General features: G+C 38.9%; 1 long non-coding RNA gene across 3 annotated transcripts in view; it reads left to right on the top strand.

Annotated features, from left to right (window-relative positions):
- LOC134516586 (uncharacterized) overlaps positions 1 to 13,308 on the top strand; it is a 53,973-nt gene that overhangs the window by 21,428 nt on the left and 19,237 nt on the right. For 2 of the 3 annotated variants that reach the window (XR_010071367.1, XR_010071365.1), the window contains exons 4-6: positions 5,989 to 6,134; positions 7,267 to 7,410; positions 12,623 to 12,780. This is a non-coding gene — a long non-coding RNA (uncharacterized LOC134516586). The remainder of the gene's footprint in view (positions 1 to 5,988; positions 6,135 to 7,266; positions 7,411 to 12,622; positions 12,781 to 13,308) is intronic. The other variant, XR_010071366.1, reaches the window with a different exon arrangement.

Below are 13,308 nucleotides of genomic sequence, written 5' to 3'. Positions count from 1 at the left end.
GTGAGTTTGTTTATGTTACTCTGGAGACTTTGTACCACCAGGAAAGCATTGAGCCCAGCATTAAGAAGGCAAGTCGTGCCTCCTGCGCAGCCCTGATGGGTCCTACAGACCAGCATATGGTGGGATTCGGGACTCAATGTTATGCGCAGCATTGCATTTGACCCGATGTAGACAGATTCCTGCTCAGCATAAAGGGTATAGGACATATTGGATTGGCTTAAAAGGTGCGTCTTGCCTAGTATCCTCTCTGACAGCGACCATTAGCAAATACTCTTAGAGAAAGAGTTAAAGAAACAGACATGTATAGAGTGATTGTTTCCCAAAGCATCTTGTTCTCATGAATTTGGTATGTTCTCAGATGTTTAGGAACTTCTTTGTTCAGCATGCCTAGCCTATGCATGGCAACTGACATGTTCAGCTCTGGACTCAGGTGCCTAAAAGTTAGGGAAACCAAGTCCTTGCTCAGTTATAATCCTAAAACTTTTCTAGTTTTCTTTCTTATCACCTTCATACATCTCTTCCTCTTCTGGCCTCCTTACCTTTACAGACTTTCACACTCCTAGCAACTAAAATTGCATCTAAATTACATTCAGCCAAAGGAATCACTATATTTCAGATTAAATACATTCTTTTATTTAATTATTCAGCAATTACCTGCAAATTTTCACCTGTAAGGCCATGTCTGTGTTGCCATACACAGATGGTTGTGTTTCAACATTTCCTGTAGTTCAATCCAGCTTAGGCTCTACTGTTACTCAATAGCTGCACCATGGGTGGTCCTCCAACCAGGACACCCATACAGCTTTTTTTTCAAACAAAGTGTAAAAATGCCCTGTGTTACATCTGAAAATTCTGCTAGCAGCTATACTTACCCCCCAAACCTCCATAAGCCTTAAGATAAATATATATATAGAAGTGCAAATATATAGTATAGAGAAGAATATGAAATATAAAAATCCTCCCACATTAGCAAGTCTAATTCTCTACCTTTCTAAAATGCTTTATTTTAAATCATGAAATTAGGAACATAATTATAATATAGTTTCCCACTTTCAGTATCGTCAAACAATTGAATGCTTGGGGTACTTAAATTTTGAGAATGTCCTTTTCTCGGGTTAATCTTCCATTGGGTGTAATACGGGTCTTAAGTGTACATTTTCTATTTTGGCTTTAGGATTAAAAGTTGTTCTTTTGAGCATGAATCACATGTAGTTTTATTACCAATTTGTGAAAGGGATGTTTGGGTCAACAAAAGCTGTCTCTCCACAGGGTATTGTAAAATGGATACCTGTCAATTTTTAAACTGCATCAGGAGGAAAGTAGTAACTTTCAGTTGTAAAGAAAAAAAATAAAGGAAATTTGGAATGTTCTTCCATCCTCTCATATAGCTGAAGATGTCATGACCACTTATTTGGTGCTCCAATCATATTCTTACATGAGACATGCTATGGCTGTGGTCAGTCCTAAAAATGGTTCTGCATGGATTCTGATTCTGAAGCCCAAGTGAGTCTTTCCCACTGATTTCAGTAAACTTCATTCCTAATTACTGCCAGCAGTAAAAAGGACGTATGCCATATACCGAGGAGTCTTACGTGTTCAGGCAGTTTTTATTCAATTTAAAAAACACTATTAAAATCTCTGTTGTGAAACCCAAGTAATACTTCTGTATTCTGTGTCCATGATGTAGCATAATTTCTATTATAAGTTGTATAAGGATATTATTGCAGTATTTAAAGCAGTTATTGAAAAATTCCTTTCTTTTATTGCTACATTATCAAACAAGAGTGGTAAGAAGCTCACATTTATGGTTGATTTTAGACCAAGGAACATAAATTCCAAAATTCCAACTTCTTTTTTATCAAATTAACTAAAATTTTACGATCATCTCACTACTTAAATAGTTAGGATACTTCTGAATGTTTTATAATACAGGTATAATTTTGGCTTCTTATTAGGGAGATACTTAAAGTATTTTAAAGACCTTTCATGCAGGGTAAAATCAAACACTGAGACAGAAGGAACATAGTTGCTAAAGAAAGGTGATGATCATAGCAATGCCTAAATTGCATTATTCTAAGCTGTGACGCAATCTTTAATAAGACCTGAAAGCAGCCTGAGAAGCGTTAAGCAGCAGAGAAAAAAATCATTTAGTGACTATGTAATCTCACGGTCTTTGACGTTATTAATTATGCCACTCCGTGGGGCCAAGCAAAAAAACCCCCACACCACAGTTCCCTAAACCTGACTACTTTCCTGATTTAGAGTTTGAAAGTATTGCATTGTAGAGCAGAATGCAGTAAGCATATGAATTGTGCTATTGCCTCTCCTCATGGAAAGAAATAGATACTAAACTATCAAAGAAATGTAGGTCACCAAGTGTTGTTACCAAGATGGTGAAGAATGTCCCTTCGTGACTGAAGAAAGGTTAAACATTAATTCCCCAGGTTTCCTTCCGCAGATCTAACACTGTTGTTATGTGCTGTGATTTTTCCTAATAAGAACAAGCGCACAGCCAAGTCTCTTTATTCCTGAAGTTACACTTCGTTAAGTTTTGTAAGTAACGTACAGGTGGGGATTGATGAAGCTGGGATGTTTCCATGGAAATGTGTGGAAAACTTTACTATGTAATGCAAAGCTTTTTATTTAAAAATCATTTAGGAATTCCTAGTAATTGGTTAAGAAAATTCATATTAAAGTCTTTCCTTTTCTTCAGTATTTTTTTCTCCAGTGTAATCAGATTTGCTTACTGGTACAAAACAATGCTCTCAATATTATTCCTTTTTTTTATTTCTTGCAGTGCTCAGGACTTGGCCCTTACCCTTTTCATTCTGTAAAGTAGTAGCTGATGTACAACACTTGTTCCCGTTGGTTGGATTTTGGAAGTTTTGGCTGATGTCATTTTTCTAGAAAGGCTGTAAAGGCTTTCTAAAGGCTGGCTTGAGCCTTTATTTTTATAAGAAAGAGAAATAAAAGAGGTTTTGTCTGCAGACTTGTGTGCTTGCAGTACTCCATGTGACTCCATGGCCTTACAAGTCTCACCAGCAATTCACCGGTAACTCATCAGTGATTAAAAGAAATTCTAGTTACGGAAATCATGGAAAGATTAATATACAACATACAAAAAATAGTAGAAGTAAATTATAGAGAATAACAAGTTCTGAAGTGCACCTACTATTTGTACATATCATCGCCCAGTATGTCAGTACTCAAATCATTTCAGAGATTTATACAGGAATCTTCAGAGCGATCGTATTAGACAACTGTAACTTTTATGGTTGCTATTCTTAAATACCAAGGATCAAAAAAGTCTTAAAAATAGGCAGTTTCATTCTCATGTTCCTTGTTGAGTTTTTTTGGTCAGTACAAATCCCGCCAAAAGTCTCTGCACCCCATGTGAGCAAACTGAGATGCAGTTAGTCAGGCAGATATGATGAAGCTGTGTGTACTGCTGGCACACTTCAATACCCTGTGGCATTGCTTAAGATGTAAAGGATAGAGCAGATTCAAATGCATCTCATTTCTTGTCACTTCCCATGGGAGCTAGGCAGAATGAGTTAGTCAGCTCTATTCACAACTACTGTGGCCATCCTGGCTTCCAGCGCGTATTATTTAAGCTCTGGCTGTATAGAAGGCTCCTGAGATGTAGAGTGGATTATTTCCACTCTGATTTTAAAATCTGTCCTGCAGGATGGCTCTGCTTCACACACTGCCTTTTTTTTAGTGTATGTTGAGGGGATATGACATTCCCCGTCTCTAGCTTTCTTGAGAAGAATAAGCCAATAGCTCATGCTGCCTCCCAGAAAATACTCCTAAGGAAAAGTTATAAGAAGTGCTTGAGGTGTTTTTTTAAGAGCAGCCCTGCTTCCAAGCTGCATTTGTTAAATGTTTCAGAAAGAGGAGTCATCAAACGGGACAAAGGCTCCAGAAACTTCTGCGATTTGCTGACACTGTGAGACATACCAGTCAGTGTGCTGCCTTCACCTTCACAGAAGGATGGTATTTACCTTATAGTATCTGGAGCTTTTTGAAATACTGAAATCGCCTGAATACCACGACTCACTCTTAATGAACGCAGACAGGATCCTTCCCCAGATTTCTGTAATGGTGGCAGAGTTATATGCCAGTGGGGAGGGAGAAGGCATCGGGGTGCCTGCATGAAAAAAGGCATCTTGAAAAATTAAAGTCATTTTAATTTAAGTAACTTTTAAAAATAGTGGTTTAGTTTAGGCAATCCTTCCTTTTTTCCCTCTATATGTATAACTGCTTTTCTCTCTGGAAAAAAAAAAAGAAAAAAAAAAGAAGTATATTTATAGATAAGGAGAAACAAATTTTATGGGGCAAGGAGTATTGCTTGCTAGTATCTTCCTTGCTGTTTTGCCGTTTGGATTATGCTGTATAAGTGCAGGAAAACAGTCAATTTATTCCACCGAAATTCAATTAGTGCATATGAAATCAAGTTCCCCTGAGGCGAAAATCTGCTAAGTAAATAGAAGAAGTCCCTTGCCTGCACCTGTATTTGGAGTAGCTTGTCACGCTATGGAGATATGAATGGCAAGACAGGCATTTTAATCTTCAGGCCTGAGATTTTAGTGCTAACAGACACTGCTGAGAGCAAGGCTTCCAGGAATTCTTGTGTTGTTTCTGGTCTCTGCAAGATAATTCTTCTCCAAGTAGCACAGCTAGTGGTTCACGGTGACTAGAGAACTCCCTCCAGCGGGAGATTTATTGCATGAACTCTGCTTGAAACCGTGCTCTTCTAATGACTGCCTGTCTTTGGCAGCAAATGCATCACAAGCTATTAATGTCTCGCTCCCTTTTACCTTTCTACAATAAATCTGTAATCTTTTATATTTCTTAAAACAAAACTCTGTACAGCACATTGCGCTTTGCTTCAAGGAGCTGTGGTTTGGCTCCTGAGAGGGGGGTACCGGTCAAATAGTTAAAGGGAATTAAAGTCAAGGCTTACCTGCCTCGCACAAGAAAGAATCGAAAGAAACCAGAAGACTGCTTCCCCACTGTTATTCCTTATATAGAAGAGCAACAGTGGCGCTGGGGCATAAAAATGATGTTCCATATAATTTGTGACAGCGGGTTTAGCCTCTTCTAAGAGGGCGGCTGGAAACACATGCTGCAGCCTCCTTCAGGATGACACATCCTCTACAGCTCCCCAAGCCCTTCGCGTTCTTGTCGGCTTTTGCTCTGCTCTGTGTCCTGTACCTCTGGTTGTCCCAGATACTAGCCTGTACACCTCTCATTTTGAGGAACAATATGTAATGCCGGCAAAAAAGGTTTCGTAATACACGCAACAAGTATTTTCTTGATCTTACATATAGGTTTTCTGTAGGATTTTGTAGTACTTCCAGAAGCTACTATTATGCATAGTGTAATGATAAATTACCTTAAATGATATGTAATGTAATGATGATATGTAATGTACAAATGATATGTAAATGTAATGATAAAATACTTTAATTTTCTGAGTTAAGTTTCATGTTCCTTAGAGTTATGATTTGGACATAGAAATCTCTTGACAGCAAAACGGGTGCAGAACAGTCTGCGACTATAGAAATTTCCTTGTGACACGTCTAATGAGGCACTCCTGCATTTTTCCTTACTGTCCATCTTTAATGCAAAGATGTAATTCGGTCTTGTACTTGTTCATTGCCCTTCTTCAGGTATCTCAGTTGCCATGTTGTTGTGAATTTGTCTTACTAGGGCCGCAATTAATGCTGTCAGGCTTCCTTTTTTTTTTTTCCTGAACAGGGTAACCCTGGTTATTCCAAATGATCTGCCTAACTTTTTTAGTTAGAAGCAGACTTTTGAAGGAAAATGTTATGTTTACATTTGCACGAATTAGTGCATTTTCGCAAATGTAGGACAATCTTCCAGAAAAAGCCGTCATCTTTCTGAGGGAGGAAAAGTCTGTCTTTGAATAGAAGGTAAGCATACCTCCCCTCACTTCCCAACTGTATTATTCTGTATTTCTAGTTTGCTACACTTCACCATGTGCACTCCCCTCTCCCAGTCCCTCGCCTCTATTGAAATGGCAGATCTGAGCATTGGCTTTTGGGCTGGCACAGGAACTGCTCCTTCATGCTCTACTCACAATGCTGTGACAAAATACGGAATGTGAGGTAAGAGGTTTTTAGAAAAAATTCCCTTAAAAATTGCTTTAGAAACTTAAGAAATACAGTATATTTCTATTTCTCATTTTCCTTAATCTAAATAAATGAGATTTTTATGAGAAAGGCAAATAACACGCAAGCTTCCCCGTCACAAGAGAAAAGAAACCAAGCACACGCGTCTTCCCACAAAAGTACAGCTATCTCTACCTAAGTATCTGAACTGAAATAATTGAAGCATAAATAAGAATCTTCCTGTAGTCTTCCTTCTGTGTTCAGATAACCTGTAATATGGAAATCAAAGGAGACCCCTTTCTGCTGTTAGTAGAAGACACTGCCCCAGTGCCTGACCCACTGTATGAGAGGATGAGCATGCTAAAAGTCCCATGAAGAACATCTCCTCACCCAAGCACCTCTTTCAGTTAGCTTTGAATCGAGACACGTTTCTAACATGACTCTCATCAGCGTTAGCACAAAGGGGGATATATTGCTTTCATTCTCCTGTTGACGCTGTCTCTGAGGCAGCAGGCTTTATCTTAGGTGCTCTGCTTGCCAGGTGTTCCTCCAAATGCAGAGTTTAAAAACCGTTGTAGGAGAAACACATAAACAGGGCGACAAGGCTCTGTTATTGCAGGACATTGCCTGAATTCAGGGGTTATTTCACTAGCATAGTAAGTGTGATTTGTTCTCACAGCAATTCTGTCCAAGGTCGCTGCATACAAGACACTGAATACAGTCCTAACCTGGAACATGAGAACTAGCCCTGCTGCGTACACCAAGGTCTTCCAGACACTTGGCACCTACGAGCTCTTACATCAGGATTCTCCTCTCACATATGCTCAGCAAACGGAAAGCATGGCTGTAGTGATAAAAACAGGACAAGTGGAAAGTTCTCATGTAGTTTTGACACTAAGGAGATTCTGTCAGAGCTACTCACACTACATCGCTCTAATACATTGCTGTGAAAGCTGAGAGCAAGGAAGGAGACCTAACCTTGTCTTTGCACCCTTGCAGGCATAAGTTTAAAATCAGTATTTCCCCTTTTTAGGGGGGAAATGTCCCCTTTTTAGGACACGTCTCAGTTATAGACAGGTGAAGCTGAGTCTCATTTTCATGTTCGTGCCTGTGCCAAATTGCCCTGCAGATGGTTGGTTGCTGCCATGGGGACTGCACACCTTGTGGCACGTACTTCCCCCGTCCTCGGCTGGAGCGTGAGGAGTTGCTGTTCTTGCCGCATCGGTACAATGGACGTCTCTCACTGAGCTGGTGTCCACGCTGTGTGAATGAGGTCAGTTCTCATGGCAACCACACTTTATCCGCAGAAACGTGCATTGTTTTCTAACACTTTCCCCTTCTGTGTAGAAATGATGTAAAATCCAAGGGGGCAGAAGAGTAAGAAAGAAACCTAATTGGCATGCAAGCGGCAAACGCTGTGACACGTATTTACCTTTCACGCTGATCACTATTGTTTCACAAATTTTTAAGCAGCCCAAAGTTTTATGAGATGAGGCGTATGTTAAGAATACTCCATTGGGGTTGCTCAGCAGCTTGCCCATACAATAGGTTTTTTTATTTAGACAGAAATCAAGTTGACACAGGATTAGGTGTGGCAAAACCCAACAGCTATATTGCTGCGTGCCTCGGGATTATTCCGGTCACTTCCTGCCTCCCTCCTTCCCTTCCCTCCTTCTCCATTTTGAGGAAGCTTGTAGGGGCGAGGGTGATCCCACGGGAGGTTGGGAAGGAGAGGAAGTGCTCTGTTGGTGGGGATGGACAGAGCTCCCTGCTCCTGCCCCTGCCAGCAGGGGATTAGGTGGCACAACGGTGACTGTGACAGCGCTACGGCTGTAACATGGGAATTCTCCGCTGATGGTGTAAGGTTATGTTAAATCTCCTTTGTAGAACTAGCAGCGGGTCGAGTTGTTTTTTTTTTTTCCCCAGATTTCAAAACCTTTTCAATGGGAGAAAGACGCCCCCCGTGCTTTCAATGGCATTTTCACTCCTTTAAAAGGGAGCAAAGACTTGGCCTCAGCCAAATAAAAACATTTACCTTGATTACACGAACTTCCTCAGTTTTGCCAGCCTAAGCATCCTACAACTCCTCAGACCATGAAGTAGGACTGCTGCCAGGAAAAAAGCGCTGGGAGGCTACAGACAGCGCTGCTCTCAGCGGCGTGGCATGGCTCCCTCCGAGAGGGCAGAGCCGGCTGTAAAAGCTCTTGCTCTTGTACCTTAACGCAATTTCTAGCCTCGTGACCTTTATTGATGCCTTAGCGGATTGCTCTTCACCCTTCGTATGGTATTCGTAAAGTTAGTGTCAGGTACTCTGAGTCTACCAGCAAGATTGATCACAAACCCTATAATTAAAATATTAGTTAGTAAAAACTGTAAAGTACTATATCTATTTTAGATTATTACCTTCTTTGTTGTCTTGGGGGTCACTGTAGATAGAAGCCAGGGTAAACAAGGAGAAAATGACAAAAGCCAGCAAGATGAAAGCTACTTCAAGGTTTGTAAAGGGCAGCTCCATGAACTGTTACTGCTTCGCCTAGGAAAAAGAGTAAAGATTTACTCGGCTGGCTGTGGAAAGGGACTGCTCTCAATAGAGTAGTTACGTCTTTCGTCAGAAGGATACTAGATCCTGGTCAAACTGGTTGAGTAACTTTAGCAGGTAAGGAAACAGTACTGCTGGCTCATACAAGAATTCAAGCCCTTTTTACTGAGGCGGATGTAGTATGTACGTTCCTCTAGGGGATATTTACAGCAGTTATTAAAGTAAAGTTGCACTTCACTGAGTGTCTATATCTATCTGTATCCTGTATTTATTTTACATATATTTACATGTGATGCATTTAATAACAGGAACATATTTGGACTCTGAAAGAGTAGTAAATAAATCCTTATTAAAACAAAAAGTATCTGTAAAGATCTGTAGGAAAGCATAGATTTTCTTAACAGTAAGGATCCTAGTATGTAAAACGTCTACCTTCTGTGTAATGGAAAGTTTAACATATATGAGGGAAAGTCCCAACATTACAACCAAATTACAAATCAAATCCCAATCAATAGTTAGTCCAGGGATTCTGAATGGAAATTTAAAGTGTTCAGTTGCTCACAGGATTTAGCTCTAAAAGGCAGTCTCCCTGAAATCTCAAAACCCAGGAGTCCAATACATTTGTACAGAGAAGTTGAGAGAAATCAAAAGCATGTAAAAAAAATGAAAACAGCTTGCAGGAAATAAAGGGAAGCCGGCACTTACTGATTGCCAGGAATTTGTGTGTACATTCCATTGGGATTTCTTCAAAATCATCACAGTTCTAGAAAACGATTCAGTATCGTGGACCGAATTAATCACTTACAGCTAGAAGGATCTAATATAGTGTGGTTCCCTGACGCTTTTCAGTTGCTGCCTCGCGGGTGGCAGGTACAGTCCACATCAGACTAGAGAGTGGGGAAAGTGGAAGGAGAAGGCGCAGCTCAATGAGTTTTTTTTTCTTGTACCTGCCTTCAGGATGCTGGCAATCTGCGAGCAAACCGAAGCAACAGAAGCTGTATCGATGCCATTGGGGCAGTCGAGACCGAAGTTTGTATGTTGTAAATCATGTTGGATTTTAAGTCCTAGTAAAATATTAACATAACTGTAAACAAGACTAACTAGTATAAGAAAGAAACCCGGCTCAGTAAACGTAGCAGCACGAATTTTGAAATTCAGATCCATACTGATATAAGCAATAATTATTGGAATGATGCTGCTATGTTAGCAAGAACCAAACCTGTATAGATGCAACTTACATGAAAAATGGTCCTTCTGAAAGATCTTTCTGATCACTTTGTCAGGATTTTTTTTATTTGCTGTAAAGTCTTGGTCTGAAAAATACAAATACCGTTTATACAAACTAAGGCATCGGTCACCCCTGATTGTATTAGCTACATGTTAATTAAAGGGGATTACTAAACTGTAATTTTTAAATATTCTGATTATTCTGTTATTTAAAAATATCAAATATTTTGACATTGCTATTTTTGAGTTCTGGTCTTTTGTACGGTGATATAAGCAGGAATATTTCCACAAGGCAAAGGAATGATGCTTGTAAAACCCAGTATCAATAACACCAGGATAAAATAGGAGCATGTAAATGATATTTTTACCTACATATCATTGAGTAGTTTAATATCAATCATAAAACCCGAGACATTAGGCACAACAAAAAAAAATTAATCTGAACAGCCGCCAGTAAAAGAACTGATGGTTGATAATGCTTTTTAAAGCTGCTAAATCCCATTGAAAGTACTTGGAATATAAGCTCTGTAGCTGTCCAGGACATCACATTTTTTTCTCTTTGCTGTTGGCAGTATTCGTTAGCTAGCTGCCATACCTTTAAAAATAAATACAAGTATAGCCATCTACTGGTGCTCAAGTGTAACTATCACTAAAGAGAAAGAGAAGTCATAAATGGTAAAAGAAAAATTAAAAGTGTTAATTCTGGATTTATTCTTATATATATATAAATCCTTAAGTCTGAACTAACACAAAACTTATTAGCAAAAATATGCATCTGTCAGAATAAAATTGTAATTTGACTTAATATTAAAAACCACAGAACATTATAATAAAATATTAAATCACAATGTTCATGTATTTGTACATTGTCCAATGTACACTGAGAAAACAGCGCATCTTTCTTCTTGGAGACCAGTTCAATGGAGACGTGTTCAATGGAAGACCAGAATCCTCTGCCTATGTCCTACTGTTGTCATGAAGAGAGAAAGTATGCCATATTTGTTAAAAATAGAAGGCTTGTGCCTTGTATTGAGGTCTTATTAATACTTTGAGAAGGCTTTACAATCAGACACAAATTCTGTTTAGATATCTACAATGACACTAAAGAACATAGGGGGTTAACCCCTCAAATGTGGCAACTAAAATGTGACATTATTTGATATAAATCTCTAAGTTTGTAAGCCATATTTAAAGTTCAAGTTCCTTTTTGTTTTTCTAGGGAGAAGTGTTAAACAGAAAGATTAAGAATGAACTCAAAACCAAACACCTGATTCAGCATCATCATATGACAGGGAGTCTTCAGAGCAAAACAGGAGGTGCTAGTGGGTAGGATAGACCTAAATCTTTCAGTTGAAAAACATTGGGAAGGGAAGGTGTTTGTAAGTAACCACAGGGTCTAATATGCTGTCACTGTCTACCTGGGAAACTATGACAGCTTTCTCTTCTCACCCCCGTAAGATGCATCTTCTGCATTTGTCACAGTATAAAGGTTACACAAAACCCTCCATCTTCCTTAGAGGCTGACAAGTCTACCATATGTTTTCAGCTGAAGGATACCCTTGTTTTAGGAAAATGCCTTTAAAAAAAAATACCAGGAGGGCAAAAATAGCTGGAAAGCAAAACATGCTTTTTGAACATGAATAACCTTTCAATATATGGGTTATTCACTGAATTTCTAATATCATTCTCCATCAATGAAGGCAGATTGTTGTGCGCTGGGTAGAAATGAGGAAAAGAAGAATGTGCAGATGTGGGAAGGAGGTGCTCGTGGTGAAAAAATAGAGACAAAAGTTGATAGCCTTGTAGAGAAATTGGACTAGCCTTCATCATTACTATGTGTTTACAGGGACCTTGTCAAAAATTACCCCGCTTAAGATACAGCTGCTGACATTTTACTGGAGAGCAACGAAACCTCAGATCTTTGTAATGAATTCTGCTAGTTTTGGAATCAGATTAACTTGGAAAAAGATAGGGAAGTCAAGACGATTTTTGAAAGGTTGTTAAAAGGTTTGTATTGAAGTGTATATATATCTATGTATATGTGTGTGTATATATGTCTTTATAACACACTAAAACTAGACGACACTTACAGAATGTTCAATTGCAGCCAAAACCAGATAATAATAGTGTATCTCGTGATTTACCAGTTTACCAGGTGGGGGAAATGGAGTCAGCACCAACCAGAGCTGGCATTTGATGGCTGTGCAATGTTCCTTTCCCCAGCTTTTTCAAATAAATGTGTATGAAAAGTAGTTCAATGACCAGATTCCTCAGACTTTTACTTTCTAGGTTAAATTCTGGCCCCACTGGAATCTTTAGAAAGCTGATTCATTACACTGGTGTGGCCTGGATTTCACGAACACTGTAACAAGTTCCTCCACAAATACGTTTGTTGACTTGTGTGGGATGACTGAGAAAATAAGGAACTAACCGTCAGGACTACACGTATATATCATGGCCTTAGAAAAGATGAAAGAAAAATCTGAGACTGAAAAGAAAAGAAAAATCCAGCATTTCTCCAAGCAGGACTTATAAGAGGTTAGTCAAAGACAGAATGGAGATTAGAATAAGAACTCAGTGGGAGCTGGACAGAATTAAATCCATAATTTGAAGTCTTACTTTTTCTTTTTTTCTTTTTCTTTCTTTTTTAAATCTATGCACGTTTTTTTTCTACTCTAGGTTGCTTCTTGTCAATAAAAATATTATTCATTTTCTTTAGGAATGATCAAGTAAGATTGTAGGAAAAAGTTGAATATGGGACAGGTAGAAAATATAAAGCAAACATATATTCTGCATACCTAGCTGCCTGTTCCCGTCACCGGAAAGAATGCTGCCAAGGAAGCGGAACTATCCTTCATGACAGTGCTTGTAGTTAATGTAAGTTCTTACTGGTTTTGCAGAGGCACTTCCTTATCCATTGCTGCTGCTGTCATTGGTGGTGTCGATCACTTCTGAAACCAAACAGTGGACCTGACCCCGTAGAGAGTATACTCAACCCAATGAAGTGTCAGAAAATGAGGAAAGGCAGTATCCAAACTTTAAAAATGTTCTGCTTTAATTAAAATCCAGCTTTGTAACTGACAGAAATTATTTGATCTCATAAAAATGGTTGACTAAACCAAATAAAGTGCAAGGGTCAAAAAGTGACGTATGAAAGTGTAATGTCTACAGCTTCCATCCAGTGATTGTTCCTATTGCTGATAACATGAGGTACCTACTTTACACAGGCCAAGCAAAGCAAATATGAGCTTTGTAAGATATTAACTTCAGTTATTTGTCTTAATGCAGTGGAACATACATAATTGGTCTCTATATTTCTAGTTGTTCTGAATTTTTTACATGCGTCGCATAATAAAATTATGCTACACTGCCATTTCTTGAGAAAGACTTATGTGAATGTGGCCT

The sequence above is a fragment of the Chroicocephalus ridibundus genome, chromosome 5 (assembly GCF_963924245.1).
Source record: "Chroicocephalus ridibundus chromosome 5, bChrRid1.1, whole genome shotgun sequence".
NCBI lineage: Eukaryota > Metazoa > Chordata > Aves > Charadriiformes > Laridae > Chroicocephalus > Chroicocephalus ridibundus.
Note: the sequence above shows the minus strand (reverse complement) of the source record. Positions and strands in the feature narration are given on the sequence as shown.